Source organism: Haemaphysalis longicornis, unplaced genomic scaffold, assembly GCF_048455015.1.
Source record: "Haemaphysalis longicornis isolate Haplotype H1 unplaced genomic scaffold, Haemaphysalis longicornis Haplotype H1 scaffold_1, whole genome shotgun sequence".
NCBI classification, from domain to species: Eukaryota; Metazoa; Arthropoda; class Arachnida; order Ixodida; family Ixodidae; genus Haemaphysalis; species Haemaphysalis longicornis.
In genome coordinates this window covers 430,580,734-430,599,179 of record NW_027526203.1, presented here as the reverse complement: position 1 = coordinate 430,599,179, position 18,446 = coordinate 430,580,734, and the positions used below count along the sequence as shown (strand labels likewise).

General features: G+C 46.7%; 1 protein-coding gene across 1 annotated transcript in view; it reads right to left on the bottom strand.

Annotated features, from left to right (window-relative positions):
• Ccap (Crustacean cardioactive peptide) overlaps positions 1 to 17,461 on the bottom strand; it is a 51,858-nt gene extending 34,397 nt beyond the window's left edge. Inside the window, exon 1 of the mRNA XM_077701478.1 lies at positions 17,304 to 17,461. The gene's annotated coding sequence lies outside the window, so the exon portion shown is untranslated. The remainder of the gene's footprint in view (positions 1 to 17,303) is intronic.
• Between the last annotated feature and the right edge of the window lie 985 nt (positions 17,462 to 18,446).

The following is an 18,446-nucleotide window of genomic DNA, read 5'->3' as shown; positions in this document are numbered from 1 at the left end:
CCACCGATGGTACCGATCAGGCCTACCACCATCATTTCTTCGAAGGCCCTGCCCTGGGTGCATGTCCGTTATAAATGGTGAAGGTCTGCCGGAGTCGCGACACCGGAGCCTGTGGGGCATCTCCTAGGTCCGCGGTTTTCCCCTTTCCATCCGTGCGTGCAGGCCGGATTACAAGCCACTCACACTGAGAACTTGCGTAGGTCAACCACCTTCATATCGAACACGGAGGCATAAGGCCTCTAGTTCGGCGTTCAAGTTCCTCCTTTGCGGAAATCCGTGTGGGCCACGGGCCACTTGGGAGTAGGGTGGGTGATGACGGGGGCGGGAAACCATGCATCTGGAAGTCTGCCTTTCATTGCCTGCAGTACTGGTGTGACGAGGCATGCACCCATGACGTAACCACCTTTGAGGATATTTGGTTACGGAGCTGGTGAATGCGTTGGCTGGTGTTAGATTCTGGTCAACCTGTTTGAGATAATAGATCGCCCGCACAGATGCCGTGCGAACAAGTGTACTTTTCAACCTTATATGACTGGAAAGGGGGGATGGGAAGCGACTGCACACTGTAGGCCGTCGTGAGTAGCCTGCATCCTACACAGCTGTGTAGGAAATCCATCCTTCTATGCTTGGATGAGTAGGACTGGACCACGGTGTGACTCCGCATGATCCTGCGCTCGTGCCATCGTTGCTTAACACAAGCCATCGTCTGGAACCTGTATATTTGGGATGGAAGAGGAATGCACTTCGCCCTCTACCGTCCGCCTTTTCGGGAGATGCCTTGTGTTGTTGGTGGTAATATTGTATACCGCCGTGGTCGCAGTGTACCCTGAGGTTCGGTATAAGCCAAGATGCCCAAATTGAAGCTATTGCAAAATGCGGGAATGTTATGGAAACCCGAGTATTTTGCAGCCGAGCCGCGGAGTATTGCGTGAGCTGGTCAATTGTATTTAGCTGGGCTTATTCCCGGAGAACCAGTATTGGCGTAAAATGAGGGAAGCCAGTGATTGCTAGAATGGCTTCTCGATTTGGCATGTTGCGAAATGGTGAGGCGCTGAAACTGGGCTTCATAAATGAAGTGATGTTGCTCAGTTGTGATGTTGATGGCCGCTGTGATGGCCGCAACATCACATCATAAATGAAGTGATGTTGCGGCCTCAGTTCTTGCATCACTCGCCTTTGGTGAAATACGGCGGATTACAAAAATGGTATTTGCCGTCGGTTGCCCGAATGTTTGGAGCCATACTGAAGCGGTACCAGACTATTGAATATGCAAGCCAAAGATACAGAGCATCGCTGCTTTAACCAGCTGATATCTGCATAGATGCTGAGATGGCAGCTGGACAGCAAGCTTTTTCGACCACAGCAACTGTCACATGCTTTGTCTTCTCGGCGGAGACAGTGAGACCCACCTTTACAGAAATCGCCTGGATCACTCTAGATCATTCTGCAGTGCCGTATACTGCGTTTGTCGTAACCATACCGTGACATCACTGCATAGTTTAGAAAGCGATATGAGAGGCAGCTGATATAGCATGCGGTTCAAGATCAAGACTTCGTGCAATTTGGTCATAGATGCTGGGTGATTTCCCCACGTCACACCGCAATTCTCCGCAGTACATTAAGTCTGGGCGCCACAGAGGAAACCATAGAATCAACAGCCTTTTGCCAATGCAACGTCTGTGTAGCTTGAAACGAACATGCTGACAGCCTTGCCAAGGACGCCTTATCATCTAAAAGGATGGTGCAAGCGCGGTGAGATTTCCAACGCATACAGAAACAGACCGTTCACGAGCTCTTTAAGCTGTGGCAACCAGTACATCAACCACTCGTGACGAAAGGCCTGAAGAGAGCCGAAGCCTGTCTGCTCCACCGAGTAGGCTACAGAAAATCAACATTGTTTCATCCCCTTTGTACCAATTGTGCAGTGTGACCGGGGACATTGATCACTACATTATGAACTGCTCCAAAACCAACTTTGAGCGGACGAACTTTTTCCGTGATCTCCAGAAGCTAGAAATGCCCCATGCTACATCGAAGGACATGATTTTTCCTAGGGACCACTGGATTGTGCGAAAAGAGGCATCTCGTCTCCTGCTGGGATTTTCGCAGTACACAGGACTAAGTGAGGTGTGGTGACATTGCGTGCCTCTGATATAATGTTGGGGACGAGTGGGCGGAGCAATTGCCGGCAGTTATGGCAAGGCTAAGCCCGCCCCATCCAACAGCGCATACTACTACTACTAGTTTAGAGAGCGTGTAGGTTGCATGGTGTCGAGTTTCCAGGCTCACTGGACAAGTGTCATGTTCCTAATTGGAGAGATTTCAAATTACGCGCTTATTTTCGAGCTACATCTGGAACGGAGGCTGTCCAGTATAGCGCTACCAGGGCCTTATGAAGGAGCTTTGCGTAAAGGAGGGCCCGTTCTTCCTGCAGGCTGATAGGCCGTACGCCGGTTTCCGCTAATGCTGCTCCTCTCAATCGTGTGTTAGTTGGTTCTCTCCTCATTATCCCAGTTCCCCCCTTGGAGCCACTGCGGCCTTACTTCATGGGTCCCTCGTAATGGCGTTGCGCACCCTTGCGCTGGCACTGCGAAGACGCGACACCTGCATTTCCTGCGGCTATCTCAATCGCCAACGAGCTTTCCACGTTCTCGAGACAAATTTTTGTCTCTAAATGCCACTAAATACTTAACTAAAGATAAAAACATTCTTGTGGAATTATTTACCTTAAAGTTATCGTTACAGTAACTTTTAACAAAGGAAACAAAATCGTGCTACATGACTGCTGCCCTCATACCTAAAGACATGAAAAAAAAAAGCAGCTAGCTAATTATTCACTGCCACTGCCAGTTAGCACGCGTGGACAACAATTGACAACACCACATACGCTTCCAATGTCACTTTCACCAACTTCAGGTTCAAGTGAGTATTCAAATAATCCAACCTGTGACTAACTTGAACTATATCACAATCAAGAGAATGCTATACCACCGCTACCTACAGACTCACATCCGAACAAAAAGAAATTGTCGTCTTCCATACAATTTTTTGATTAGTTTAGGGTAGCTTTTTATACGCGTATACCTGGGCTACTAGGTACGTAGTTTTCAGAATGATAATTAGCTCCGCACAATGCGCTGCCGCTGGCAAGCCACACACTGAGGAAACACTACAAAAAATGGCTAGTGAATGTCATACACAACGCTCTACCGGTCGACTCCAGATAGCTGTGTCTGTTGCTTGGCCCTATTATCGCTTCCCCTCGCTGTAAAAATGGACTTGTCGTTCGGCTTCTGGTTCCAAGTGGCCGCGGAGGAAAGAAAACTAGAGAAGACAGTTTTCTTTCCCTCGTCAAATGGCAAATATGCGTATTTGTCGCGGTCAAATCAGCCGACCTGCCTTCAGGTTCCATGACACTTGTTTGGCGCAGGTCACTTCCGCGCCCCACAGTGCGCACGGAAGCGATCACAACTCACATTTGTACACTGTAGGGAGCTGTTGGGGTGGTAAACAAACATTGTCAGACGACACAGCTGACACAGAACCACAGGCAGGAAAGCACATCTCTTAGAACGATCGTAAAGCAGGTGGTGGGCGGGACGGGAACGAACAAGACAAGAGTTGTTGGATAGTGAGGATGGTAAGTATTTAGCCGTAGCTTTAGTGACGTCCAAGTTGCTATGGGGGAACCAAACACGCATGCGCCGCCCCAACCAGCGCTTAACTACTTAGTCAGCCCAGCAGGTTGGTAGCTTTAATGCTGCTTTAGTTTCGGTTACTCAGGATCAAGTGAGTGCTGACTTGCGTTAGCCGTTGATTAAGTAGTCAGGGCTACTAACGTAAGTCGGTAGCCAATAGTCAGTGCCTGTGAATACAGCATATTGTCGTCGAATTGTTTGCTGCCAAGACCTCAATTAAACGCATGTATTGTAGTAAACTTTCCGGGGCGTAAAACACTTGGCCCCACTTTGGAACTGATGGGACTAACGGACCAAAAACAATTTTTTGGAAGGGCTGCATTGGCTGGTTTATTTTTAATTTCATCTTCAGCATAAATAAAGCCTTATTGGACAGTATGCCGCGCATAGGAATGCTGCACCTCGCATCTGTTTTGATTCGAATGCATGATTGGGAAAGTTACAAGGAACGTGCTTCTTTTCCAGGTCACACGAACATTCAGAACCCATTTTGATATGTTCAAAACGCGTTTCAGAATGTCTTTAAGCCTCAAAGGTTAACAAATGAAGGCAGCGTAAGCAGTGACTATCACTTGGTGCACGAATCGTCTGTTGCAATAGAGACATCAATGGTATTTCGAACTTTGAAGCATTCTACCTTACCTTCGCGCACTCGTGGAAAGTGTAGTCACCAGCACCATCGTTCGTGCTGGGATCAATGCGAAGGTACTGTGTGCCCCACGAGGAGAAAAACTCGAGGTTGTAAGCACCCGATGACCCCAAATATTCACGCGCCTTCGACAACAGCAGAAACCGTGGCCGGAACGGGAATCGAACCTATAGGCGCGCACAGTGATAGACAGATGACTTAACTGTATATATACTACTCTACGCTGACACGAAACACGACTTCCTAGGGTGCACTTAATTAAGTTTGCTTACCTGTTTTGAATGCGAAGGCATTAAGGCGTCCCTGGTTGATCAATACTTTACTGGTATCCACATTGTGAGAGTGTCATGCTAGTTCCGTGAAGCTTTCGTAATACAGATTCGTAACTTCTCAGTATTATAGTTGCGAAGGATGTAGGAAGAAATGGTCCCGGAACAAATGGTCCCGGGGCAAATGGCTCCGGAACATAAGGTCCCGGAACTTATGGTCCCGGAAAAAATGGTCGCAACTCCGAAATAGGAACAAATGGTCACGGAACAAATGGTCCTGGGCCCGTCTGCGGGCTGTACAACACTACCCTATAACACTACTCCACGTGTGCTCTGTTTGAATTCGATGTATCTTGCTGGAGTGCCGTAGTGCCTGTTATCTCAAAAATCGCCAGTAAATGATCCGTTAATTTTGTGACATTATTGCAGATACTTCTATAGGGTACAAGCAAATCAAGACTAAATAGATAAAGGGAAAAATTATGTCCATGACGATATCCCGCTTTTTATTCCGCATCGTATGCGGGGGACGGCGAAAAAAACCCCTTCGCCCTTCTTGGGCGACTGCAGCTTTCCACCGCGTTTGTTAGGAATGGCACAAGGAGGGATGAAAGAGCAGAATTTTATTCCTCATGATTTGGAGGGGGAGACGGCGATGCAGGCGCGGGCCATGAATCATGAGTAGTTGTCATTGTAATGCCTCCAACATTGAAAGAAATTTCTACTTGCAATTATTTTCTACTAAGCTATCCTTGCATTCTTCCCCGTATACACCCTTTTTCTGCTTCAAAGGACGGATGTGCAGGCACTTCGATACTACTAGATGTTAGTCGTGGGCGTGGGCGTGTGCGTACGTGAGCTATTCCCTTTCCCGTCGGAGGCATCTCCGGTCACCGCAACTAATCTCAGGCATAGTGCACCAGTCGCGAGACGCTGCGAGTCCAAGAGACGTTGTTGACAGGCAGTTTTCAGAGTAGCTAACTGAGGGCGACGCTCATACATCGGCTGAGTCGCTGGTCTAGCCAGGCTGGCGCGACATTCAGCACCATGAGGAAATTCTTCAAAAGAGGGCAATGAAGGACAGCTCAAGCAAAGGGGAATATGCCACGACTGCAAGTCCACTACCCCCCCCCCCCCCCCCTTCTCCCTCGCTTTCATGTTTTGATCTTCATGTTTAAAAGGGGCCTGGCGATGGGGCTATTCTGGCGGCGGTGGTGCACCAAATCGCACCATGCATGGGCTTTTCATTGAACGATGACTTCTGTGGCCGTGTTAGGTTTTTAGGTTTTTACAATTTGTACCAATGTAAAGCCATTAAGAAGACGCAGAAACAATGTTTGCGTTTCTGCGAATGAACCGGCATATTTGCGGTCTAATGTCGTCCGGAAAAAAATACTTATTGTCGGTGGGGGGTGGCCAGCTACGAGTATGAGCTCACCTGCTGCCCTCAGCAAGGGTTCACGCTCCCGCAACACGACGGCAACATGAACAAAACATGTCGTCTAGATACCTACTAAACCTTGCCGGAAAAGAACGGGCGTAATAATAGCTAAGTGTTGCATATTTTCGTAGAAAAAGACAAGTTTTTGAGCGGCAACAATCTCTGGGGCCCAAAATCGCTTGAATGGAGCTGCAGGCATCCAAACAATTGATGTAATGAGCACAGTAATGTAGCTTATCTAATGCAATAAAGCTTTCATCGGCCAAAGTTATTTTTTTAAGAATAATAAATCGGCAGACACCATGCACCAGCGCAGCGCTACGTCGACTGACGGTCAACGGTACCGGACGCACTCACGTTTTCTATGCTTCACATGACCGAAATAATGCCATCGCTGTAAATAAGCTGACTGCATGAGCCCAAGTGGGACTCGCTTCTCAAGCGTTAATAAACGTTTATATCGGTATCATCACTGCACGTCAGTCAGCTTAGTTTAAACCGCAGCTGTACTACTCCGGTTTATGAGAAAAGTGCACTCATTAGAAAAATTATTGGGGCGCGTCATTGTATTTACTTTAAACATTGGGCGAGGGATGTTAAGTGCTCGCATATGCTATACAGAAACCAAATTTTGATTTAACTACACCCACTTGTTTGCATAGCACTCGGAATAACAAAAGAGAAGGAACGACGGCCGGGAAAGGATAGACGTACGGGCAGACGTGCACGTGCTATGAGAAGTTAAGCGTTTGTATACAGCATTTAGCTCAAGTGAATTTAGCCTAAGCAAATGCCCTATACACGAATAGATAGAAAATGCATTGTACACAGATAGAAGTACATAAACATAAATACATCGGCCCCTCTCCCTCCCGCATAAAAGCGTTCATACATAGATGCAGCAGTTGGTGGGACCATTTTTTCGTACTTTTGGAGTTGGGACCGTTTGTTCCTGGATCATAAGTTCCAGGACCATTTGAACCCGGGCCATTTGTTCAGGGACCATTTGCTCCGGGACCATTTGTCCCGCGACCGAGTTGCGAATGATCTGCGGACTGATTACCAATGAATACGAACAATGGAAAGCGAAGAGAGAGACGCGCACAAGTATGCGACAGCCCGACGTTACGCCTAGCATTACGCTGTGAGGACGGACGTTATCAACCGGTGCCAGCAAGTTCGACGAACAATTAGTTTTACGTTGCTTGGAACGTCGTTAGGCTAAACCTTGTAAGGCTACGTAACGCTAAGGCTGAATACCGGTCCAACGACGTCCTCCCATATCCCTTCAAGGGGATTGGTCAGCGACGTTGAAAGCCGCCGTCAGAGACTCACGACCGATTCACTGATTCCAATTGCCATAAAGCCTTCGCATTCAAAGCATGTAAGCAGACTTAAGTGCCCGCGCCAATTTTTCGACCAGCGCTCCACATGAAGGAGAACACTCAATTGCGTCCTGCGTTATGCGGTGTCCTTTCCCTGGCTGAAAAGAATGCCCATAACACGGAGAGAACTAATAAAATCACGATCTGCCTTGAAAGAGATTTTCAAAGCAGATCATCATTTCACTAGATTTATCTGGGCGGGGAATACTTCTGGATTTCTTCGCACATCTTTCCTACGTCTAAATCGAAAGAAAATTGTCCATCAACATGCCTCACCTTTTTTAGCTTGTTTCTCTCTTTGGCTTCCTTGTTTTTCTTCCTTGTGAAATAATGAGATTTAGGGCTAACTGGAAAGGGAACACGTTGTTTGTAGCCTTTCCGCTCAAATCGTGCGTTAAAAACAGACGCGAGTAGCATTCTAATGCTGAGCGTACGTATGTGCCACTAAGTGCCTAAATAAACGCTAAAGGCCACCTGTTATACTGTAGATCGTTGATTAAACCTAAAAAAAACCCTGTCGGCCTAATACAGCGTGGGCGAAGCTTTAAGCCTTTGTTCCGCTAGACTCATTAGTTCCGGCATGGGGCCGCGTTATTTACGTCCAGAAACAGTGAATAAGCAGGCCGCTCAGTCGCTGTAGCAAAACCAACAACTCTGTGTTGCAGTGTGCGCTAAGGGCGCCTTTTCGCAAAGCAGTATCTGGGCTGCAGTGAGTTAATTGCGCTTCACAGCAAGGCAGGGGCCGCTAGTTCGCGCGCTGACGCGGAGCACCGCCTTCAGGTCCCAGTGCGCCCGTGCCGCTTTCCGCCGATGCACGGCAGCGCCAAATGCAGGAGCGCGCGCGCGCTCGCAAGTTCCCCTGTAGGAGTGAACTATGGTCACTATATAAAGGCTTATATAGCGGCTCTAGAGGAAACCAGTCTGCATGCCTACACTCTCCGCTCAGCTGCAGGGCCCAAATGTAGGCTGAACTATTAGAACACGCTCACCAAGTAGCAGCAGTAGCAGAGGGTCGAAGGTAAAATACTGTTTTAAAGCGAAGTTTGATATGTCTAGGCGAAAGGGAAATCCGTTGGTGCCGTGTAAACAGAAAACTGCTCCGGCGCAACCCCGTGCGCTTGCACGGGAGAACCAGGTTGGGGAGGAGTTAAAAATAAGGGAAGAGAGATTGAGTTTAACAGGATGGAAAGTTGGGCGAGTTGGTGTTGCTTCATCTTGAAAACAGGCGCGGAAAGATGTTGACCAAGAAAAGCGCGTCGTCCTGCGTATTTCTTTTTTTGATCAACGTCTTTCCGCGCCTGTTTACAAGAGAGATTGGCTATGTATATAAATTGCGTAGCTACACTCTCACATCTACCGACACTAGTGTGAGGGAACGGAGGGAGAGAAAAAACACCGGCAGCATACTATAACATCACTGGCTAACTATCTGGACAGAGAGCACGGGCGCGTCTTTTTATTCAAGCTGCTTTACAGTGCAAGGAGAGCCAGAAATCAGTAAAAAAAGATGACGGGCTATCTCGGTCCCCGAGGTAGGCTTTAAAGCACGTAACGTTTCATAATTGAAGAAGTTGCAGTCAAATGTATGGGATATCATTTTATAGCACTTTACTGTTTGTTATTCTTATTTTGCGTGATCTGCCTTATATACAGATAAAAGCTTGTTTTCCCTTTTTGTGTGACGAAGGAGTCCCGATCTCGGTCCTGCAATCGGCATCCCAAAAGGATGACGCCGGTTTCGAGGAAGCTTTAACGAGATTTCGCCCCATGTTCGACGAGATGCGCTAGCATCGACGACCCGAGGTAGTACAAGAAAAATCATTGCATGCTTTACCAAATGCCCACATTTTTTGCTTATTCCGTCGTAATTTCCTATTCACCAACTTTCCTAGCTGACTACTTTGCTACATGGCCCCGTTCGTAGCGTCGTCCCACGTACTAGCAGAAATAAGGAGTCTGCTTTCCTTAAGGCCACCGCAAGGACGCTGCGAGCACACTGCCCCAAAAAGTGTCCATAGATGGCGCGAAACATGTGCGGAGAACGATGCCTATGTTCGCTGCGTCTTTTGCTTCCGGCGCAGGCGCGACATGTGTCACGAATTGTAGCAGACGGTATACTGGGGATCGGTCGTCGGCGCGGTTAGCCTCGCGGGTAACCGGCTCCCTCTCTCACACATCTGTATCCCGCTTTGTAGCCAAGGGCGCTGCTGCGAATCTTTAACGATGCACGGGGCAACATAACCAGTAGTGGCGTCACACCACAAGCACACACAGCGCCAAAGGCATCTTACAGCAAAAGTTACCTTTAAAGGGGCCATGTAGACAAAACACAAGTTCGGTTCATTCGGAAGATTGCCTCGTTACAATCATACTGACACAACGTAAACTTCGCTCAAATAAGCCCTAAAATTAGTAAAAAAGAGAATGGACATGCGACCCACCAGCTCATTTCCCGCAACAGTACCTATGATGTCATATGTCCAGCTTTGCGATTGGCTGAGGCCGGCAAAAGAATACGCAAATTAGGGCGGGCTTATAAGCTTGCCTAACGAGTTATTTGGGCTTACATTTAGGGCACATTCTTTTCATAGCAGTAAGAAACGTGGGGTGAACAATTAAATGTACGAACGAACACGTAAACATCGAAGCAGTTACTGCGGCACTTTGCCGGCTGACACTGCCAAACACAGTCGTCGGACGCGTTGGACTTGTCTGTCTCAACACTGACCAACTGACATAGGCGGAATGGTCACTTGCATGACCATGTTTGTCGAGTCATAGCTTACGTTTTCGGAAACGATCAGTATGAACCCTAAAAAAAATACGGCAGGTATAAAAGTCCGGCCAGAAGCAAAGTGCGAACACTGGTGCTTCAGCTAACTTCAGCGGTATTGCAGTGCCATCTATGAAAGTGGGCGAGATAACCAAACCGCCTTCTGTGAGATGACACTGCGAAGGCACTGCAAGGACACTGCAAAATCACTGGCATAAAAAAACGCCCATTAAAGGCGACATGGTCGATAAAAACATTTAACGACAGACGTGACGCCATCATTAGAGAGATGTCCCAACGAGATGGGATTTCACCCATCATATTGGGAACCGAAGGGGTGTTCTTTCTGGTTATGGCGTCTATCCACGACCGGTGGCATTATCACTCGCGACACCAGTGCAGTAGAAGGTAGCGAATCAGATGTGCGCGGAACTTATAAACCCTGCGGCCGAAGAGGGATTGCAACGAGAAGACAGCATTTCTCGCTAAAATTGTTCTCATTACCAAATCAACTGCCTAAACAAAATCAAAACACGGTTTCTCTAAACAGTGATGAGTTTGGCGCACGAGTGCGCTTCAAATTGTATCATAAAATTATGTAGGTGTGATATTTTTAGAATATCAGTCGTCGAGGCAAACAGAAAAGTTGTCAACCTTTGCTAGATTTTGGCCGAAGCAGAACTAAAACATGCAATCCATTGGTTTATTCTCCCGAGTTTTGAACCACGCACTGAACATCTGTGACTTGTGGATCTAGCACCTAAAAGCTGGAGAGTGTCAACCAGCCGAAATTCATTGCAGGATGCATGCTGTACGTGATGACGACTGTGTGCCAAATACAACAGTGACTGGGCACGAATGTTTGCGCAAGGGCGTTGGGAGATGGAAAGGTCTTCCGCGGCCAGGCCAGGCACACGTGACTGCTACTGACAAAGCTATCGCTTAAGATTTATACAGCAATAGTCCAAAACCGTCGTCTAAGCTTGCGCTAACTAGCACAGGAGTCGGATATGCCGTTTGCTGCTGTTCAAACGATTGCGAGAAAAAAAAAATACTTCTGCTCATGTTACCTGAGAGCGATGTCGCGCCGTATCATAGGAACTGTTGGGGGATATTGTTACTGCAGAAATTTGGAAATAGCAATCAGTAGGCAGGAGAAGTAGGCAGGCGAAGGCCAGGCGTCATTGAAAATGACGATGTCAAACTTAGTTTGTCACGATGGTATTTGAAATAATCTCCGTTGATGGGCGGAACGACCATTTGATAAGCAAAACAGGGAATACAGTCGGCTTCTCTTATAACATATCCGGGTATAATGGTCATCCAATATAAAGACCCTACCACTGGCTTCCTTTCGTCCACGCAAAATATGATTAACACTGAACAAAGTTTAGAACCTTCCCCAATCAAATGTTTGCAGTATAGTGTTTAATGCGAAAGCCGTAGATCTCTATGTTTCATGGAAGGTGTGAGGTACAGAAACGCGTATACGGAAAATCGGTAGCTCACAAAATCTGAGCGCGACCAAGGGAGCGTGCGGCTGGGCAGGGAAACACCAGCGCAGGAGAGGGGTTATGAGAAAGAACGACGGACCGAAGAACGTTGTATACGTGCCTTGTACACGTCGCGGCTTAGGTTGAAAGCTTCATTCCACGTCGCTGTGGGTGACGACGCAACGGGCCTTAGTCACGGGCGGGCGAGACCAAGACCGCGAGAAGAGGCGAAAGAAGCTCGAAATGCCGCTAGTCGTAGCCCACATCGGGAGGAAGCGCCTATGGATGAATCTTCGGCAACGGCCAGACAAGAACGAACAGAGAGTTCAACAGTAGGTGAACAGGAGTTTCGACTAGGCTCCCGCTTTCACGTTCTTCCGCTTTCACGTCATTCTAAGCATCCCTCGTAATTTTTAAAAGTTGCCTACAGGCTTTTTTTTTTTTTTTTTACTAGGAGAGTGCTGTTTTTCTCTCAACATTTACTCGCACGGTTTGGTGGCGTCTGCTGTGGCTACACTGGTTACCACCAGGGCGGAATTTAAGCGATTGGAGCACCTTAGAAACCGCTGTTGATCTGCTTTACCCCAGCACGCCTGCATGACCAATGACAGGGGTACAAAGATTAAGAAAAGCAAATAAAGAAGCTAAGCAAATTATTTCTGTCACCAAAGCTTGGCAGTGGTCTAGTAGATTATGGATCATATTGAAGTTTGTAGGTGCGCTCCTACACAATAACTGCACCTACACACAACATTTATGTCAAATCATTTGCTCCGAGTAGAAATGTTTCTATAACATCAGTTGAGTAAAAAACATATGTCAGACCACGTTATAAGTCATATTTACTCCTTTAAACGCAGCGGTCGGTCCTTCATGTGCGTCGTGGCGAAGAAGAATCGTGCAATTTTAGAGTGTATCGGCAATGGGCCTGAAAAGGGATCTGTAATAACCACTCTTTCAAAAACAAAACTATAAAATGATAAAGAACTCGGTACGCTGCGGCCACAGTGCTACCAGAACGCCATCGACCCCACCGTAAAAAAAATGCTCCAAAGCTGTTCTGTTGTTTCGCGGCTTTTTGCATCACGCCATTACAGCGAATCAATTAATACGTGTGAAATTTCCCTCCAAAAACACTTCTCCCCTTAATTTATAAACTACCATTCCCTCTTTTAGCCCCCTCCTCTTTCCATCCTTTTCATAACACGGCCTCAGACCGACTTACTTTATGTGGAATAAATGTCTTTCGATCAATCAGTATATGCCTATAAAATGAAGGGCCCGACTGGCTGACTCGCTGACAGTCTCAAAGCCCAGCCGAAACTGCTGGATCTGAAGACTTGAAACTTCCGGACCATATTTCTCTCATGGGGTTGGTGCTCACTGCGGCGGGGTTTCCGGAAATTACGCCCCTAACAAGGGGAAGCGAAGAAATTATGTTTTTCTAAATTCATGATTATCTCGCTCGCCCGCTAGGATATCGAAGTGATTTTGCTGATATATCCCATTAAATTCTCCAAAAAGTAGTTTCCTGGTATTGCCATAACCGGCACTATTGGCGCGAACCTGCATTTTAGAGCGAATCGGGTGTTTTTAAAGATACCGTGCAATAAATGTTTCACTGATTGATTTACCCAATTGCTTTCTGCTAATAAATGTTACTCCTACAAATGCACAAAACCATATTTAAGGATTTCGCCTGCGACGCTGCTAAAAAGGCGAAAATGGTTTTTTTCTTAAATGACACCCATGATGGGCCGAAAAGGCTTAACATTTGATGTGAACTCCGAAGCAAACTGCTGGTTGTAGAAACTTCAGATCTAATGCGCAGATTTCTATTAAGGTGTAGGAGCTCAATATGATCGAATTTTTAAAAAATTACACCCTCGAGAGAGGGAGAAGCGCTGAAAAATTGTTTCACAAATTTTTGTTTTTATGGTAGGCCCATAGAGATATCGAAACAGGTTTTGTTGATATATGCAACCAATACAAATGTGCAAAAGCTGTTTTACAAGAATTTTTCATAAGAGCCATGTACTAGGAAGAATCATGATTTCTGGGAAATTACCTGTTGTTACAAATTTCTCAATAACTATTCAGCCCGTTGACATACTCCATTACTTTTTGGTTATAAATTCTGCCCATAAAGTTGTCTGAAAACACATTTCAGGATTTTGCCCCAACAAGCGTATAAAGATGCAAAAATTACACCCCTCTCGAAGTGGCATTCAGTTCCAATTTCCCGCGTAGCTTAGCGCTCGCCATCTCTTCGGAATTTCTGCAACCACACGCCTCCCGTTATGGCCTCTGTGGTGAGCTGCCGGCGCCGCGCCGTTGCTGATCGCGGAGGCCATGCTCCCGTAGGAGCTCGTGTTTTTTTTTTTTTTTTAATCATAAAACTGTGACTGATTGGTATCCTTCAAATATACCAGATAACACTTCCCATAAGTAAGTATACCTTTGAACACACCACCTTGGTCAAAATTTTCAGGATAGTTCGCATAACGCCCGAGCTCTTTCCCATGACCACACGCCCTGTGGAGAAGCCCCCGTATTGACACCAGGCAGGAGCTACTAATTGTGTACAACGCCTGCATAACACAAGTAACAGATAACTCAACACGTTTTATACCCATTCGTGCAGTTCGTATAGTGGCCCACCCGTGCATCGCCGGGTACTACCGCTAGTCTTATTAAAAAGACTAGCGACGGAATACGTTAACCAGAATTGAAAACATGGAGCCAGGGTCACATTCTATTCCAACTCATTGTGATATCGTTAAGGTGGTTGGAGAAACGTCTGCGAAGAGTTCCTGGTGTTTTCACGTCTTCAGAAACGAACTAGGTCTCTTCACTTGCACTTAATAGATAATCGCGTCAGCTGGACTCCAGAATGCAGCAACCAATTGAGGTTCAGTAAAATGACTTCAGTGCCCATTTTAAATGAGTAGCATAAAAACCTTTATTTGCAAGGAAAGCCAGCTTTCAGTTTGGAGAAGGGGGTAAGGAAGGGGGTTCTATCCATCTTTTAAAAGGACGTAGAAGCTTCGCATGAACCAGGCTCCAGCTACACTTCCCCCCGTGCCACACCACTTTTGATTGAAAGTGATCTTAGTGTGCAATCGAGATTCGTCTATAGATTTATAGCCTTTGAAAGATTCGAAAGAATGGGTGCGTTGAAATATTTAGTAAGGGCTAAGTGATTTGTTGAAACGAATGAAAAATACTAAAAGGAGATGCGTGAGGTCACCATATGTGAGCATATTTCAGAACGGGCATTTAGAGGGAAGGTGGGGTTAGAGAGCTGTTATAACGAACCTGTTTACGGAATACTATCGGCTTCAGAGAGGTAAATTTAATCCGAAATTTCTGGGCGAGCAGTGTTCGCCGTGGACTCTGGTGAACCCTAAGACAATACCGTGGTTTAGCTTCATCATAATGCTCTGAAGTTACCTATCCATGCCACCAACAAGTCAAATTCGACGAATGACGGCAACTACCACACCATTGTAATAAAAAAATGTCATTGGTGCTGGGGCACTGCGCAATGCAGAACGTCAAGCTCGCATTGCGTGATGCCTCAGTTCAGACCAAACTTTTCAGGCAATGCGTATGCATTGCCTGAAAAGTTCCGGATTCGTTATTCGCCCAAAACATTATGGTCGGCTGCATGGTGCTGAACCCCGATAGTTTATTGCCTGAAAAGTTCCGGATTCGTCATTCGCCCAAAACATTATGGTCGGCTGCATGGTGCTGAACCCCGATAGTTTATTGCCTGAAAAGTTCCGGATTCGTCATTCGCCCAAAACATTATGGTCGGCTGCATGGTGCTGAACCCCGATAGTTTATTGCCTGAAAAGTTCCGGATTCGTCATTCGCCCAAAACATTATGGTCGGCTGCATGGTGCTGAACCCCGATAGTTTCTTAGCGTCTGATGTTAACAGAATTTTGTTTTCTTCGGGAGAGAAAACAAGAGCAGTGCAAAGTTTCAAGTGTCGTGATCTAGAATCACTGGGAATCTACCAAAGCTAAGAACGTGGAACTCACTGCTATTTGCTTTTTCCTGGTAGAATCAATTTGATCCGACGAAATGTGATAATACTTTAAACGTTGTCGATGTGTTTTTACTGTGCTAGACTGCTCATCTGCTATACTGTGTTTGTAATTGGAGGTCGTCCGCACTCGCGGAAGTATATGATCCCGTTCTGTGAAACAAAAGCTGCGTACCAGTAGAACGTTAGACCACATCTTTACCCGCTGAAACCCGTCATACTTGCTGAACCTGTCAGAGAAGTTCTTTCGAGTGTGGTTACAGACTAGCTGTTGAATCAAAGGTTATCTAGAAGGAACTGAAGCTGTTTGCGGGCAATAAAAGCCGAATTTGAAATGAGGGTTGATATTTTGGCTTCCACGTGATTTACGCACATTACACCCCAGATGAATTTAATGAGTCAGTGGGGAGGGGGGGGGGGGCGGTGATATCACAGCCCACGGGGCAAAACAGGAGCGGGCACTGTGCGTTGGCAGTAACAACGTAGCTCAAATGCTAGGATTCGGTGGGCATCCTTAGGTCGGGGATGGTGATAGCGATATTATATGAACTGCCCTCTATACAAGCGTGTTATCACGAGCCAAGTCAAATGTAGAGTGGCGGCCTCAATGCTCTAAATTTACAATAAACTATGCTGTAGACATGTGTGAAAGTTGTAACTTTAATGCTCTACATTGCTAAATTTGGTGTTCGTTTCTTCCCGTCGTATGGCTAAGCTTTCGACATGAGAAACACCTGAACTAGATTATATGCATGGGTGGGAATTTTTGCCCACCTAGGCGTTCGAACGATCATAACACATGCAGTATCATTCTTCCTTTTTAAATTTCAGAAAATAAGATAATTAAGCTTTCTATAGGCCAAAAAATATTTAAAGCATTAAGTCTTCAAAAAATTAAATTAGTTACTGCTCTGCGCGGGTGAATGTAAGCCAGTGTAAAAAAATGGTATTGAGGTTTGCAGAGTGAGAAGTTATTTTCAAATAACTGTGTCCCCGCTTAAGCGCGACAACGTCATTCCTCTGATTCATGCAGCCTTAGGCTTTCACGAAAATAGGATAGCGCACAAAGTATCTTGCTGACAGGTTTCAGTAGTTCGGAAAAAAATAACTAATCAGCAAGAACGACACGCGGCGGCAAGAGCTTGCACAAATTATGAGTTGAATCAATTAAGTTCACTCGCTTTTCAATGCCGGACATACGTCAGGTAAAGGATTGCGTCGTATTTTTATGCCAGCGTATTTGAGCTCAAATCACTGAAGTTGTTTTTATACCTTATAAGAATTTGATTGTTGCAGTGGACTTGCACGCGCTAAATTCCGTCAAAAGATATTGCACAAGCAGCGTCAAATTGCAAGGACCACAAAAACATATTGGACCACGACTGACGTAATCTGCAATAAGTAGATCTGTATTATGCCGTACATCCATAGTACTGCGCCGTGTCTCTAATTAGGTCATGCCAGCTTCGTATTACTGCCACAGAACATAATGTCTCAAAACTTTTTCGATAATGCGCTATCAAGAAAGCCACGGGCACTAACCTTACGCTTTAGTCCCTCCCGGTGCACCTGCCTCCTGGTTGAAGTGGCCGCTGGTTGAGCGCGTGGTCGAGCAGACCGGCTCGGAGAGGTGTAGTGTGCGCCGCTCGGCTGAGGACGCTCGCGCGGGTCTCGTTCAAAGAGCGCGGTTTCGCTTAGCTAGGGACTCGAACTCTTTTTATAGCGGAGCTATCCGGCGGACACGCTCGATGACGCGGGCTGCCACGTGACCGGCCTGTGCTTATCCGCGGCCGGCGAACAGTTCGAACTCCGGGCGCGCCCGCGGTGGGTGTCCGGAGGGCGAGGGAAAAGCCAGCGCGCATGCGCAGCGCTGCTCCTTGTTCGCGCGAGTTTCTCTTCGGTTTGCCCGAGATGGGGGTTCGATCTTCCCTCCCGCCCGAGACTTTTGCTTTCTTGCCTTATTCATGTGCTCGCGTCGTAGCGCCCGGTATCGCGCCCATGTTTCGCTCAGTGCGTTGGGGAAAGCCCGCTTGTGCTAGGGACTTCACGCTGTCACTCTCGTTACTTATGCAAATCGCCAGAGAGGTGCTGTCCCAGACAAACCTGGGCCGTCCCACACGAACCACACGCGTACGAAGCGTGACAAATACGTTTCATATTGCATCCATTGTGTTATTAAGCGCGTGTCACATTACTGAACGCATAATTAAGCGGCATGTAGTTCGGTGCTTTTATAAGGAAGAGAGGTAGTGAACTGAGTTTTTTGAGCGTTGGAATGTACATTAAACGAGGTAACACAAGCACACTGCTGAACACAACGTGGCGCCAAAATTCATCATTTAAGAGCGCAACGACCGTCCTTTGAAAACAAGTCTGAACTGTGGTGGGCTTTGGAAAAAGCGGAGAGGGTTGACCCTCGTCGCCGACGTGGGCAGGGGCTCGCAAGTGTGTTTTAGGTGTAAGCTATGCGAATACCAATTCAGTCGACAAGCAGAGACGTTTGTGGACACGTAATTTCTTTTTATGGCATGCAGTTTTCCATTCAACGTGTTAAGTTTGCGTTGGGCTTCCTTGTGTTACCATATTATTTACCATATCATACATTATCGTACAAATACCTCGTACCTGCATATGTCACCGTCGCTATCATGGACAACCTATATACAAAACATCTGTTCCGAAGCC